This window comes from Triturus cristatus, chromosome 11, assembly GCF_964204655.1.
Source record: "Triturus cristatus chromosome 11, aTriCri1.1, whole genome shotgun sequence".
NCBI lineage: Eukaryota > Metazoa > Chordata > Amphibia > Caudata > Salamandridae > Triturus > Triturus cristatus.
In genome coordinates this window covers 709783319-709799267 of record NC_140594.1, presented here as the reverse complement: position 1 = coordinate 709799267, position 15949 = coordinate 709783319, and the positions used below count along the sequence as shown (strand labels likewise).

Genomic DNA, 15949 nt, shown 5'->3' with positions numbered 1-15949 from the left:
AGAGGCAATCCTTGCTATCTATATCGGTAGCCTCCCATACGTTCAAAAGGCACCACTTTGCCGACATCGTCATGTCACCATTGCACTGGGTCATAACACATGATTGTTCCGCCCCCCCAGTAAACCTGGAGCACCGGACAGACCCACAGCATACAAAAGGTAAAATATATGTAGTATTCTGTGTAGTGTGGTATTTGGATCAGCTATATATATAATAGGATGTCGTCTGTGTAAAGGGAGATCATGTCCTCCCACTCCATGGACCATTTTAGCCCCCAAATTAGCAAGTCACCCCTTATCCAAACCACCAACGGTTCCAGCACTAGGGCAAAAATCAATGGGGAGAGCGGGCAGCCCTGCCTCGCAGCATCGGTAAAATTGTTGATGTGTCCCCATTCACCGTCACCTGGGCCAGTGGGTAAGTATATAGAAAAACTAATCCTGACTACGAATTATGGTCCGAAACCCTGTTTATCTAAAACTGCTTACATGAAGGGCCACTCCACTGTATCAAAGGCCATCCGTGCATCCAACGATAGGTTTTTAAAAAGTACCTTATTTGTGTTTTTCAAAAACTGCTGCAGTGGTACCTCGTGAAGACTCCGACACCACCAAAAGCAGGAAGTGCTTTGGTACAGGGAAGTGCTTTAAGGTAGTCTTAAAAACAGAAAAGAGACTACAGTTTGACTTGGTCTTGCTGGACGCTGACAAGGAGGCAATGCCTCAAGCAATGAGGAGACAACATCTGGCTGTTTCACTCAACACTCCCATGTCTAAACTGAGTATTTCATTTTTGTGAACATGTCATATTTTGTTCATGGCGTCACTGAGGTCAAGTGTCATGTAATGATGGAAAGTGCGGGCCCTGGGCTGGATTATCTGAGCCTTTTCTTTCCACCCATGACTGCCTCCTCCCCTCTTATAATATGAATCTTTACTGATGCAAACAGAACTCGGCCTCAAAGCAGTCGTTTCAAAGCAGCGTAGTGCACGTTTTAATTGGAAGAGGAGGGCCTCTGCTCTTTGCTTCGAGCCTTCTTCTCCTGTGCATCTCTGCACTGAGCTCTTCCTCTTGCCTTTCGCTTCAGACTTTTTCTCACATTTGCGTGCATTCTCGGGGCCGGCTCTCTCCTCACGGGTGTCATGACACATTAGGCACAAAAACAGATTATGTTCTGCTCTGTTTAAACACAACAAGCGCCGAATCAATCAGGCGTCACTGCCTCGGAACCGCAAATATAGATTCCATAAAGCCATTAGGACAGACAGAGAGGGACTTGAAGCTGTGCTCGCGCGCAGCCAATGGGAGGCCGGAGGAGGCAGGTGGGTCTGACCGGCCTGCTAGATGCCCGTACACGTCACTGCGCAGGCCCCGGCCCCGCTGCCCTCTCTCTGCCTCTGACTTTCGCTCATCTCTTTCTCAACGTTCCCTCCCTCTTCTTTTACACATTTCTCTCCTCAGGCTATGTATTCGTTGTAACTCCTCTAATATTTTCGGCATTATGTGCTTATAACTCGATGCATTCCTTTGAGCCCAACACCACTCGCCCCCTCCCAACACACACACCTAATCTACCGCCTACGGTACATGTTACAATTCCAGTGTGATCGCATGGATCTGTGGTTGGAATCACTGCAGAGATCTGTGTGTACCAGAAAATCACTAATTTGCGTCTCAGTAGGAAAGCTCAGCGGGTCAATGCATTTGGTTTCGAGATCTTTGGAACCAGGTCACTGGGTTCAAATCCCACTAAAATAGCTCCGATGAGCACGGCGCCTACTGCAGAGATGTGTGCCATCTCACGAAACACTTGCAGCCTCAGTAAAATAGCTCTGTATATCAACTCACTTGCAAAATCTCCGTTAAATCTGTAGATCGGCTTTGAATGTCATTAAGATAGCTCAATGCACTTGCTTCAGCTCATATAGATTAGTAAACAGATGTTGGCAGGGTCGAATCTCAGCAACCAAGCGCAGTAGGTCGGTGTGCCTGCTGCAGAGACCAGTTGTAATCCTTAGGTTAAGTTAAAAGGTGTTATGGTTCAATGGATTAAGTGTGCTCTAGAGAAATGCGTGGATGTGTGTTTTTACTGATTCCGGTTCGAATATGGTAGGGACTTCTTAGCATCTCGCTTCTCATTCATTCTGCCTCCCTCATCTCATGCATCACTCTCTTAGTCTATTACAAATATACCATATACTGTCAAATATATATATATTCTGCTCACCCCCTCCATCTTTGTCTCTCTCCCTCTGCGCCCCCTCCCTGTCTCCCTTAAGTGGGATACGCATTGAGTGCAATGTTCCCTCTGGCACTGGCTCTCTCCTCATCACAGACGGACTCTTCCGTTGAGTACACAGCTGCTCTCAGGCATTAACCCCCCCCCCCCCCATCTCTCGCTCTCTCTCTCCCCCTCCCGTCTCTCTTTGCCTCCACCTCCCTTTCCCTCACATACACGCACGCAGAAGACGTGTTTTTTTATTTCTCTTCGGAGACTTGGCCAGTACCACACGTCGCCTTCCTCGGTGGAGCCGCTGAAGATGATGGGGACGCCTGCCGGAGAGCGGGACGCTTCTCGTCACCTGGCGCTCTAGCAGCCCAGCCAGCTGCCGGCTGTGAGAGAAACCCCGCCAGCACCCCACCAAGCACAGGTACAGCTCGCGCGCGCCGGGTCCCGCGCCTTCTGTCAGTGGCAGCAGCACCTGCCCTGGACTCCCAAGGCGCCTCTTCCCCGAAACACCAGGTCGCGTGCCTATGTGTCCGCGTGGCCGGTACCGTCTGGCTCTGGGTTCGACAGCCCTGGACTGCAGTGCTGGGCAGCTGCCCTGAGGAGGCATCCAGTAGCCGAATGTGAAATTCCGACCACCGACTGGGAAATAAGCTTAAACCCTGCGTCACCTGCGGCATGTTTGGGTTTACTCTTACAGATTATTAATTGACAAGATCAGTGGTGGCTGGGGGTAAAGGGGTAGCCTATCACGCTTCACTAACAGCTACAGAATTTAAGGGGTGCCTCAAATATAATCTGCACACAATTATTTATGTATGCATTTATTTATTTGTTTGCTTGTGTATTTTGTTTTCTATAGCGCCTACACGTCCCTTTACCACCACTTCACAGCACTTTGTTAGGCATTATCAACTCACTGTGTTAGTTGCAATCTCTGATTGAGATGTAAAGTGTCTGCTGCGATATGGTGGATACGGTGCCTGAACTGAAGAGATCAGCTTCAGCTCTGGGTTATTTTCTAAAGAAAAGAGACCCAAGTGCCCTTAGTGGGGCAAACTCTGAACTACCTTAAGGAGAGTTAATGGTCTTGGGAGATGCCCCTGGCCGCGAATTGGTGTATTTTGAGAGCTTAGCTATATTCTGTAAAGATTCAAACATATTTTGTTGAGGCTTGAACAATTCCCCCCCCCCCCTTCCCCCCCCCCCCCTTCAACTCAGCTTGGCTGTTCTGCACACACCAATGTCTTGCATTAATCCCTAAATATGTTCCAATTTTCTTCAGCAAATTATGAATGGTTAGAGGAAATGCTAGCAATGAAAATGGTGTATACCAGCCTGTTTCCCCGTTCCATTCATACCGTGTATGTGCGCGCGTGCTGTTGGCAGGGTGTTAGTGTGGGGTGGGGGATGGAAGGGGTCGTCGACCATCATCGCGAATAATTCCGTGGCTCTGAGTCAGCTGGCCATGCCACCTCAGCACAGTATTTTCGGTTTGCAGTAGCTGGGCTCTTAGATTTGGGCGTGCAAAGCAGAATGCGTTTTGTTACTGGTAATAACACGGTTTTAATGTGTTAGCCGCCTATATGCTACACGTTATGAGATATACATATAACCCCAGTATTTTGAATTCTGCAGTGTATTTGGAAACAGAGCTTCGCGAACTGATATCTCCTTGCTTCCGGTGCATCTGGATGTGTAAGGCAATAAATCCTGGTTTTCCTGTTAGATATGAATGATAGGGTGTAGACCCAGGGGGCTCTGTGAGGTCGGTATGTAAAGACGGACCATTGACCATGAATGACCTACCCACGCTGGTGGCCTACGGACGGGGCTGTGCTCCGGAGTCTGGTAGATGGTGGGAAGGGGATGGTGGTGGGAAGGGGATGGTGGTAAGGGGTGGGGGTTGTGTGAAGTTGTTTTACTCAAGATGCACGTCCCAAGGGTCTGCACACCGGTCCGTGATATATCTATATGTGAAAAGAGATGAAATATGTGCATCATTAATATATCATTCGAGGACAGAATAAACGTACTTTACGGAGGGAGCACTTGCTTTCCTCTTGCCACACAATTCTTTGAACACATCTTGATGCCTTCCAGATTTTTTTATTCTGATAGATGCTATTCAGTGCGTGTTGATAATAGGACCCCTTGGAGCCCATGAATCGTCCATTTCCTCACCAGGGCGTGCTACGGTCAGCCCATGTGCCCAGCTCACTTCCTCCACAGCAGGGACATCTTAGGGATTTTGGGGGCCTTGGGCCAAATGTATTTTTGGGCCCCTGTTTAGAACAGCTTTGAATTTATGATCCAATTTCAGCTCTTTCAAGTCCTGTGTGGCCGGGTCACGGGGAGCGCACAGACACACTCGTCCAAATTGTAAATGGGTTTACATCCTATATTCAGGGATAGTGAGGTGGGTTTTCAATATTGTAACATAGCAGCAGCTCACCAATAATGCTACAAATAATCTATGTGACACCCTCCCATTTCTCATGTGAGGTCCCGTTTGATAAAAAAGAAACTTTGTCATGGATATTGCATGAAACATAAACACAATATTTCTCTGCAAAATATCTGCACACACCACCCACATTAAAAATAGATTTAAGAAAAACAGCATTTAAAACAATCTGCTTACGAATTATTCAAGGTCATTAGGTAAAGACTCTCTGCAGAACAGAGATGGCTCTACCTGAGGGACCCCCTGAAAGGTTTCTGGGTGGGCATGTCTCACCGCCAGGTCCACCCTTACAGGCCTGGCAGAGCAAAGGGCTCGGTGGGAATGCAGGGCTCTCCCGGGGTCGGACAGGGCGACACTCTGCTGGTAGGGTGTCTCAGTAGCTTGCGCACTTGTAATCAGCGCCATTATTATTTTTGTATTGCGCGGCCTCATAGGACATTTGAAGGGTTTTGTTTACAACGAAATGGGGAAAACGTACATTACGCGCAAGGAGGGGTTAATTCAGAGGGATCGGTAGTCTCGATGTGGACAATCTACAGTCCTAATGGGTGGAGGAGGTTGGTTGGACAGCGGTGAGAGAGTGAAAGAGAGAGAGAGAGTTAAAGAGTGAGAGACATCGACAGAAAGGGAGGGGAAAACGGCGAGGGAGGAATAGACATGAAAGGTAAACGGAAAAATACGAGAATGAAAGACAGAGAGAGAGTGGCAAAGAGAAAAAGAGACAGAGCACGATACAGGAGGATATGGAGATATACAGAAAGAGAGAGAGACCGAGACAGAGTTAGAGAGAAACAGACAAATGAATAGACAGGGACAGCCAGAGTCCAACATATAGACAGACAGAGGTAGAGAAAGTGAGAGAGAAAAATAGAGAGCGGAAGAGTGGCAGAAACATATAGAGGAAGAGAGACAGAGAGGGAAAGCGACAGAGAGAGCACGAGACAGCGAAAGAGAGAGGCAGGGAGAAATGGAGAGAGACAGAGACAGTGAGAGGCAGACGGGGACAAAACATGCAAAGAGGCAGAGAGAAGCAGAAAGAGAGAGAAGGGAGGAGAGAGAGATAGGGAAAGAGACTGAAAAAGATAGAGACAGAGTGAGTCAATCACAGATGTAAAATATAAAGAGGGAGGAAGAGAGTGTGTGGTAGAGAGAGTCAGAGCTAGGCAGACACAGATAGACACAGGAATAGAGAGAGGGGGAAAAGGGGCTGAAATCTAGATAAAGCCATAACGAGAGTAATGAAGAGAACGAAAGGGATGAGAGAGAACAGGAAATAAGGAGAGCAAACGAGAGACAGGACACAGATAGAGAGAAGGGCAGGGAGAGTAAGAGAGAACGGGGGAGAGAGAGAGAGGGGGAAAGAAGAACAGTGTGCGAGAGAGAGAGGGTTTTAGAGAAGGAGAGAGAGAGAAAGAGAGAGAAAGAGACCATGGTCTCCACGCAGACGCAGACTCCACAGCCGGTGGATGCACACAGTGTCCATGGCTACATTGCAGACCGTGGGGAGGCAGAGCCCCTGCTTTCCTACACACCGTGGATTTATTCAGGTAGTTTTAAGTATGGCTGTAAAAACAAATGGCTCTTTGCGTACCTCCATCGTCGCTTGAGTATTATATGTTCCCTACCCTCGGAGTTCAGTTTTAAATCAATGCATACTGGGAGCTGGAGGGGCTTCTGGTGAAAGAGTTTGTTTTGGGAAAACACAGCCTTGTACGTCATTCCCTAGGTGTCCATAAGGAATTCCTACTTATAAATATTACTGAGTGATGCAATAAATACAAATAGCACAGGACAGCGCCTAGACCCAGGAGTTTTCCGAAAGTGAGATCTTAGAACACTGTCATAATATTTATGCAGTGCTGTTTTTACCAGGGCTTTGTTACACAGAAGAACTCAACTGATTGATGGGTAATTAAAAAAAAATATATATTTTAAAGCGCATTATTACACTGTAACCTTGGGCCCTGGCTCTAAAATGCTAGCCAGAATCTCAGACAATTCACAGCTCATCCATGTTTAACTATGGGAGACACGTTTCACCCCCTGATGTAGCTGACATGCTTTGTGAGAACTAAATTGCAGGGAGCGGCGAACACCAAAGAATGTCAATCATTTGGCGGGAAAAAAACAATACAAGCAACTCTCATAATTCCGCATGATTGTCTGCACTAGAGGTGGGTGGATGGCTCGGGCAGGATTCCTGGAGGGGATCGCGTGGATCCAGCTCTTGCATTCACCTTACCCCCTGCCCCCCCCACTTATCACACTACCCTGCCATGAGATGCCTGCTCGGTGGCCTTCAAATAGTGGAAGACCACAGAGGGCTTCGCATTATATAACTGGCCAACCTGCAACCAATAAGGTCGGCTGTGGATGCAGAATTGCTCTCTCTTGACCTCCTTCCTGTCACAATGACTGCAAAGACCCCTGCTATAGAGTATGACTCCTCTGGGAGCTACTTTGTTACGCTGACTACAGAGTATGTCTCCTCTAGGAGCTACCATGTTACGCTGACTACAGAGTATGTCTCCTCTGGGAGCTACCTTGTTGCACTGACTATAGAGTATGACTCCTCTGGGAGCTACCTTGTTACACTGACTATAGAGTATGTCTCCTCTGGGAGCTACTTTGTTATGTTGACTACAGAGTATGTCTCCTCTGGGAGCTACCTTGGTACGCTGACTACAGAGTATGTCTCCTCTGGGAGATAACTTCTTACGCTGACTATAGAGTATGTCTCCTCTGGGAGCTACCTTGTTACACTGACTGTAGAGTATGTCTCTAGAGTATGTCTCCTGTGGGAGCTACATTGTTACACTGACTATAGAGTATGTCTCCTCTGGGAGCTACCTTGTTACACTGACTATAGAGTATGTCTCCTCTGGGAGCTACCTTGTTTCGCTGACTATAGAGTATGACTCCTCTGGGAGCTACTTTGTTACGCTGACTACAGAGTATGTCTCCTCTGGGAGCTACCTTGTTACGCTGACTATAGAGTATGACTTCTCTGGGAGCTACTTTGTTACGCTGACTACAGAGTATGTCTCCTCTGGGAGCTACCTTGTTATGCTGAGTGTAGACTGTAGAGCTTGACCTTTCTGGGATTTACCTTATTACACGAGGTAAAGAGCATGTCCTCGCTTGGATTTACCGTGTTACACTGACTGGAGAGCACGTCATACCTGACTCTGTTCTCTGTTACAGCTACTACAAAGGATGGCCTCCCAGGGCTTGACCATCTTACCATAGCTGTTGACCCTCACCCTGATCAGCCTTGCCTCATTCTGCTGAATGTAATCCTGTCATCTGCTAATAGCATGATAATTGTATTTGTAATTACATTTATATAGCGCTTACTACCCAGTACGAAGCACGGAAGCGCTTTTTCAGAGAGTAGCACGCTATTCTGGAACCCATAGAGGATTAGTAGTGAATTAGTTTAGGAAAATCCAAAATTAATTTGAGTGGCAGACATGTGAGTTTGTTATTTGGATTGAAAAGGGATATTGGAGTGATAAAGGAGGGAAGGGTTTGCAAATCATATAGCTCTTGCTACCCCTGATGAGGTGTTGAAGCGCTTTTTGGCAGGTAGCGCACTACTGCGGAACTCAAACAGGATTATTGGGGAATTGGTATAGGGAAATATGAAATCAATTTAAGTGGTAGACATGTTAGTCTGTTAGTTGGATTGACATGGATAGTGGAGGTATAGAAGAGGTGGGTCTAGAAATTGTTTTTTTGGGAGCTCATGCCAGTAGGAGAAGGTTTGGGATGAGTAAAGGGGGGCGGGGGGTAGAGTCAGAGGGAAGGGTTTAGAAAGGCGTGTTTGGGAGATCTGAATAGTAAACAAGGTATGCGATGAAGCAAGGAGGGGTAGAGGAGGGAATAGTTTTGAAAGGGTTATTTTGAAAGTCATAGCAGTAGAATATAGTTTGGGGTGAGTAAGAGAGTGGATGTAGAAGAATATTTTGAGAGAGGTATAGGGTCAGATTTAGAGTAGTACATTGAAAATGCTGAAATAGAAGTAATAAATATAAAGATACATAAGTACATGGAAGGTGTATATGTATGAGGAAGGTAATATATGTAGATTTAAGTTGCATTTAATAAACTCAGACTTTCAAATGTTGCTGTACTTTAAATTAAATTTTTTTATTTCAACAGTGAAGCAATTGTAGATAGTTATGATAAAAAGATGTACTTGTTTATGCAGCCACTTATATACATGTTAAACTTAGATTAATATAACCATAAGTAATATCTACATTTGTTTAGCAGAACTAACGAATACCTATATATTTATAAACATAATTATTATACAAGTTTTTACAAAGCAATACACATTTCTAGGTACACATATATAGTGGAGGCCCATTGGGTGCTGCCCATCAACACTGTACACTGCTGAGTTCAAGTTCTGCTGGCTTCATGCAACATTGATGCATACAGACAATGACCCAACAGCCTATCAGATCCTTTGCTTTCAGGAACACATTGGCAGAGGTCTGGAGAATGTCTGAGGACCACCGTTAGACACACACACAGGTGTATCTAACAGGCCAGGCAGTTGCCCAGTCATGAAAGCGGGCAAATTAAATCTTCTCTGAGCAGAATTCACCAGCAAGGCTGAACATAACCCTGGCTGCACTTCAACGACTCACAAGTGAATGTGCAGCCACCATGTCCCCACGCTCATGGCCTGTGCCACCTCTTCGGACTCTGGTTGTGCATTTAGCACTACCTACTCTTCTAAAACCCTGTTCCATCCCTTCCACCCTCCTCTGTAACAGCATCTTTCCATGCGCCACTCCACTGCCTAGGTGAAGGGGAGCTGAGACACTTGGACTGCTGCCTGCAGCCTGCTACTGAAGATGCCTCTTATGCCTACTGCTGCCACGACGATAAACTTAAGGCTGGGAGTAGGGGAAATGTTTCACTGTTTGTATCTCATTGTGTGTGTATGTGTGTTGTAGCATTCCATTTATGTGTTGCTTTATGTGTGTGTGTTTTAGTCCTGTCTGTGTTGGAAAAGAAGCCTCTTTGTGCCCTGGCACCCCGAACAACAGCCCTGGCACACTGAGCATGATATTATTAGAAGCAGAGCAGCCAGGCAAACCATAACTCGCACACCAAATGCAATTCGTATGACCTCACAATAACACCCAAACGAACAAAACATTTAAATAACACATTCAGACCAATAACTAATGCTACATTTAGAGTAGTCTTTGAGTGAATGATAATGTGACATATAATCTCATTTGTAAGGTTATTTACGACATTTGTAACTGCATTTGTTACATCAAGAGTGAGGTCATGTACATTGCATTTGGTGTGAGATTTATGGTGTGCATAGCTGATGTGTGAGTTATGGATTGCGGAGCTAAACATAACTTGCTAATTTTAGGGGGGTTTTGGTTTGAATTTGTAACTGTACTTTTAAATGTTTTTTTAAAGTGAATTTACATAAAATCTCTTTTTCTAAAAGAAAGAAAAAAATAATATATATCTTTATATATATATATATATGTATTCCAATGACGCAAAAAGAGAGGCCACGGAGGTAACGATTACCAACCGGATTGGCACTGCTGCTGAGCCATCAAATCAACCAGAGAACTCGCCTGAACCCTACCAAGGGAACCCTACTAAGGAAAGTATACTTGCTGCAAAAACGAAGTATTTGAAAACCCACTCTGGGAGAAACTATATGTTCCAACATGCTCCTGTGCACTTTGTAAACACCCACTAAGGGCGGGATAACACTTCAAAGCATGCTGGACACTCAGATGACTTCATAAGCAGCCGCCCATGAAGAAGAGGGTATTCACCTCGAAACGCGTCGGCAATCAAGTTTTAAAATACAGGTGTGAATTCGCTGGCTGGCAAGATAAATAAAGCTTTGCTTTTCAGTGGCAGTGAGTGCTTTCAGAAATGCTTCGGGCCATTGTGAAACAAAATATATATATATATATATATATATATATATATATATATATATATATATATATATATATATATATATATATATATATGATTCGAATCCCTTTATTCGAAGCAATTCAGTGAATAAGAGGACAGCACACCAGGAAACCGCACAAAAGTTTATTGTGCACTAGCTTTAGAAGGAAGACGCGTTTCGGCGTTTGCCTTTGTCAACTTGACAAAGGGAAACGCCGAAGAACTAGAATACATCAGAATGGAGAGAAAACAATCACTGAGGCCACGCAATTCAATCCAAAAGGGATTCGAATCGTATTGCAGTGGCTGCTGCTGCCACTAACAGCACCAACGTCGAAGGCCTGGGGAGTGCTCGTGCAGCAATCTAACAGATATATATATATATATATATATATATATATATATATATATATATATATATATTCACTTAAAAAACCATAGGTTTCACACATGTTATAGTTAGCTGTACATTTCACTCGTAAAAAACCAATGAAATTCCACGTTATAGTTAGATCAGGTAACTATAACTTGCGCGCCCACAATAAACTGCTGATGACGTCACATAGTACATCACTCATGACATGGTCAGTGACATCACTCATGACATCAATGATGACATCTGAAATTACACATTGTGGATTGCGGTCGCGCAAGTTATAGTTACCTGATCTAACTATAAAGTGGAATTTCATTGGTTTTTTACGAGTGAAATGTACAGCTAACTATAACATGTGTGAAACCTATGGTTTTTTAAGTGAATTTGCAAGGTTTTGTAAATGATAATTCCTAACTATAACGTGTGTGAAACCTATGGTTTTTTCAGTGAATTTGTACGGTTTTTTAAATGCTAAGTTATGTATTTATTTTTTATTTTTTTTTCTGGTTTTTCACTATGCGCACACCCTGCGCGCACGGTGCGCTTCGCGCACCGTGCGCGCGCTGTGGGCACTCGGTGCACTTCGCGCACCGAGCGCCCACGTTGCGCAGTCCATGCCGTGCACGCCTCGCCTTTTTTTACGCAGTACATTTGTTTTTTTCTCCCTTGTGGGACCTTTAATTTATTTAATAAATGTGATTGTTACTTCTTTATTTTTTTATTTTTATTTTTTTTGCCGTGCGCGTACGGTAAGCTTACCGTACGCGTACCCCGCGATTTTTTTTTAAAATTACTAAATTTATTTTTCGTACTTTTGGGTCCTTCTTGGACCCCCTGACAAACACTAGGGGGTCTGCAACTCTCTTCGTTGCCCCCGTTTCACGTTCCCCACCTTTGTTTCTCAGTGCGAGAGACAGAAAATGGCGGCAGACACTTCCTGATTTCGACCGATTCGAATGTTTACAGTCATGTAACCACCAATCAGAATTGAGCTCGCGCACGGCACCGTACGCGTACGGTAAGCTTACGGTAAGCGCACGGAGCGCGCTTACAGATATATATATTGAGTTAAATGCTATTTTCTCAGGACCTACTGAACAGATTTACACCAGACCTACAAAAGGCACATCCTTGACCTGAGGACTACCTCTCTGCCAAATTTCAAGTAATTCTGTTCAGCCGTTCGGGCTGTAGCTGTGTCTAAAGGTCCTATGGAAAAATGCATGGGGAAAACGCGTTTTGGGACCCCCCTTTTTTCTCAGCCCCCACTTGACGAATCCCCCCGAGACTTTCAGGGTAGGAGCGGAGCGTAGCGCCCCATTAGTTTTGAAACTTTCGCGAGGATTCGTCGACCGGCGCCAAAGTTATTCCAAATAGAATGTTGCGGATTTCCTATGGAAACACGGTCCTAACTATAACTATCTACTGGCGACCGCCAGTAGATAATATATATATATATATATATATATATATATATATATATATATATATATATATATATTACCTACTGGCGTTCGCCAGTAGGTAGTTATAGTTAGGACCACGTTTCCATAGGAAAACCTCAACATTCTATTTTGAATAACTTTGGCGCCGGTCGACGAATCCTCGCGAATTTCTCAAAATAGGTGGGGCGCTACGCTCCGCTCCTACCCTGAAAGTCTCGGGGGGATCCGTCAAGCGGGGGCTGAGATAAAAGGGGGGTCCCAAAACGCGTTTTTCCCATGCATTTTTCCATAGGACCTTTAGAACGAGCTACAGCCCGAACGGCTGAACAGAATTACTCAAAATTTGGCAGAGAGGTAGTCCCTAGGTCAAGGAAGTGCCTTTTGTAGGTTTGGTGTAAATCTGTTCAGTAGATTCTGAGAAAATAGCCTTTAAATCAATATATATATCTGAGCCCGCTTACGGTACGCTTACCGTACGCTTACGGTAAGCGTACGGTGGCGTGCGCGAGCGCGATTCTGATTGGCTCTTAGATCTTAGTAAACATTCGAATCGGCCGAAACCAGGAAGCGGCGGCCGCCATTTTGTGTATTTCACTCTGAAAAAAAAGAGTGAAAACAAGGAAAGGGGGCAATGAGGAGAGTTACAGACCCCCTAACATTTGTAAGGGGGTCAAAGAAGGACAGAAAAGTACAAAGAAAACATTTATTGATTTTTAAAAAAATCACGGGGTACGCGTACGGTAAGCTTACGGTAAGCGTACGGTAGGAAAAAAAAAAAAAAAAAATGAAAATCAGATTTAAGTGTTTAGATATTAGGGGGCTCTAAAAAGAGCCGTTGTGTTTATGAAATGATTTTTTAGTGGTACCTACAAGTAAGTACCGATGCAGAGTCTAAGGTTCAAGAGGAAGACTCTGTTCCCTTCATCATTGAAGTGCACACCATCTCCTCTATAAATGTCTTGCATGTCATAACGCAAGTTGTTGTGGTAAATGGCACCCATACCATAGTCACGGAGGAAAGCAGAAACAGATTTGTTGACGTGCTTTCTTGCTTTGTCATCGCACTGCGTGCCCACCGTGCGTGCACGGCACTAACTGCGTAAAGTGGGCGCGCGGTGCGCGAAGCGCACCGCGTGCTCTCTGTGCGCGCACGGTGCGCGAAGCGCACCGTGCGCGCACGGAACGAACTGCGTTAAGTGGGCGCGCACGCCACGAATGGCGTAAAGTAACTTAGCATTTAAAAAACCGTACAAATTCACTGAAAAAACCATAGGTTTCACACACGTTATAGTTAGGAATTAGCATTTAAAAAACCTTGCAAATTCACTGAAAAAACCATAGGTTTCACACATGTTATAGTTAGCGGAAATTTTACTGATAAAAAACCAATGAAATTCCCCCGTTATAGTTAGTGCAGGCAACTATAACTCATGCGACCGCAATCTTCTGCTGATGACATATGTGTCTTTATGAAAAAAAAATATTTGTAATATATGTATAGCTAAAAATGTATGGAAGAAGACATGGGCAAATAAGTGTCTAAATACAGTATTAGCATCAGCAGAGGATTGCGGTCGCGTGAGTTATAGTTGCCTGCACTAACTATAACGGGGGAATTTCATTGGTTTTTTATCAGTAAAATTTCCGCTAACTATAACATGTGTGAAACCTATGGTTTTTTCAGTGAATATATATATATATATTACCTACTGGCGGTCGCCAGTAGGTAGTTATAGTTAGGACCCCTTTTCCATAGGAAAACCTCAACATTCTATTTTGAATAACTTTGGCGCCGGTCGATGAATCCTCGCGAATTTCTCAAAATAGGTGGGGCGCTACGCTCCGCTCCTACCCTGAAAGTCTCGGGGGGATCCGTCAAGCGGGGGCTGAGATAAAAGGGGGGTCCCAAAACGCGTTTTCCCCATGCATTTTTCCATAGGACCTTTAGAACGAGCTACAGCCCGAACGGCTGAACAGAATTACTCGAAATTTGGCAGAGAGGTAGTCCCTAGGTCAAGGAAGTGCCTTTTGTAGGTTTGGTGTAAATCTGTTCAGTAGATTCTGAGAAAATAGCCTTTAAATCAATATATATATCTGAGCCCGCTTACGGTACGCTTACCGTACGCTTACCGTAAGCGTACGGTGGCGTGCGCGAGCGCGATTCTGATTGGCTCTTAGATCTTAGTAAACATTCGAATCGGCCGAAACCAGGAAGCGGCGGCCGCCATTTTGTGTATTTCACTCAGAAAAAAAAGAGTGAAAACAAGAAAAGGGGGCAATGAGGAGAGTTACAGACCCCCTTACATTTGTGAGGGGGTCAAAGAAGGACTGTAAAGTACAAAGAAAACATTTATTGATTTTAAAAAAAATCACGGGGTACGCGTACGGTAAGCTTACGGTAAGCGTACGGTAGAAAAAAAAAAAAAAAAATGAAAATCAGATTTAAGTGTTTAGATATTAGGGGGCTCTAAAAAGAGCCGTTGTGTTTATGAAATGATTTTTTAGTGGTACCTACAAGTAAGTACCGATGCAGAGTCTAAGGTTCAAGAGGAAGACTCTGTTCCCTTCATCATTGAAGTGCACACCATCTCCTCTATAAATGTCTTGCATGTCATAACGCAAGTTGTTGTGGTAAATGGCACCCATACCATAGTCACGGAGGAAAGCAGAAACAGATTTGTTGACGTGCTTTCTTGCTTTGTCATCGCACCGCGTGCCCACCGTGCGTGCACGGCACTAACTGCGTAAAGTGGGCGCGCGGTGCGCGAAGCGCACCGCGTGCTCACTGTGCGCGCGCGGTGCGCGTAGCGCACCGTGCGCGCACGGAACGAACTGCGTTAAGTGGGCGCGCACGCCACGAATGGCGTAAAGTAACTTAGCATTTAAAAAACCGTACAAATTCACAGAAAAAACCATAGGTTTCACACACGTTATAGTTAGGAATTAGCATTTAAAAAACCTTGCAAATTCACTGAAAAAACCATAGGTTTCACACATGTTATAGTTAGCGGAAATTTTACTGATAAAAAACCAATGAAATTCCCCCGTTATAGTTAGTGCAGGCAACTATAACTCACGCGACCGCAATCTTCTGCTGATGACATATGTGTCTTTATGAAAAAGAAATATTTGTAATATATGTATAGCTAAAAATGTATGGAAGAAGACATGGGCAAATAAGTGTCTAAATACAGTATTAGCATCAGCAGAGGATTGCGGTCGCGTGAGTTATAGTTGCCTGCACTAACTATAACGGGGGAATTTCATTGGTTTTTTATCAGTAAAATTTCCGCTAACTATAACATGTGTGAAACCTATGGTTTTTTCAGTGAATATATATATATATATATATTCAATTAAAAATCCAAAGGTAAAAGTAACATTATAGGTGGTAGGTGGGTGTGATAAAAAGATCTGGTTTTTTTATTTTAAAAAACTCAGAAATTCACTGGAAAAAACAAAGGTTAAAGTA

At 44.4% G+C, this 15949-nt stretch overlaps 1 protein-coding gene across 1 annotated transcript in view; it reads left to right on the top strand.

Moving 5' to 3' along the window:
* The first annotated feature begins 2455 nt into the window (after window positions 1–2455).
* The window catches only part of SLC35G2 (solute carrier family 35 member G2), a 261335-nt gene continuing 247841 nt past the window's right edge, over window positions 2456–15949 (top strand). The window contains exon 1 of the mRNA XM_085634339.1: window positions 2456–2652. The gene's annotated coding sequence lies outside the window, so the exon portion shown is untranslated. The remainder of the gene's footprint in view (window positions 2653–15949) is intronic.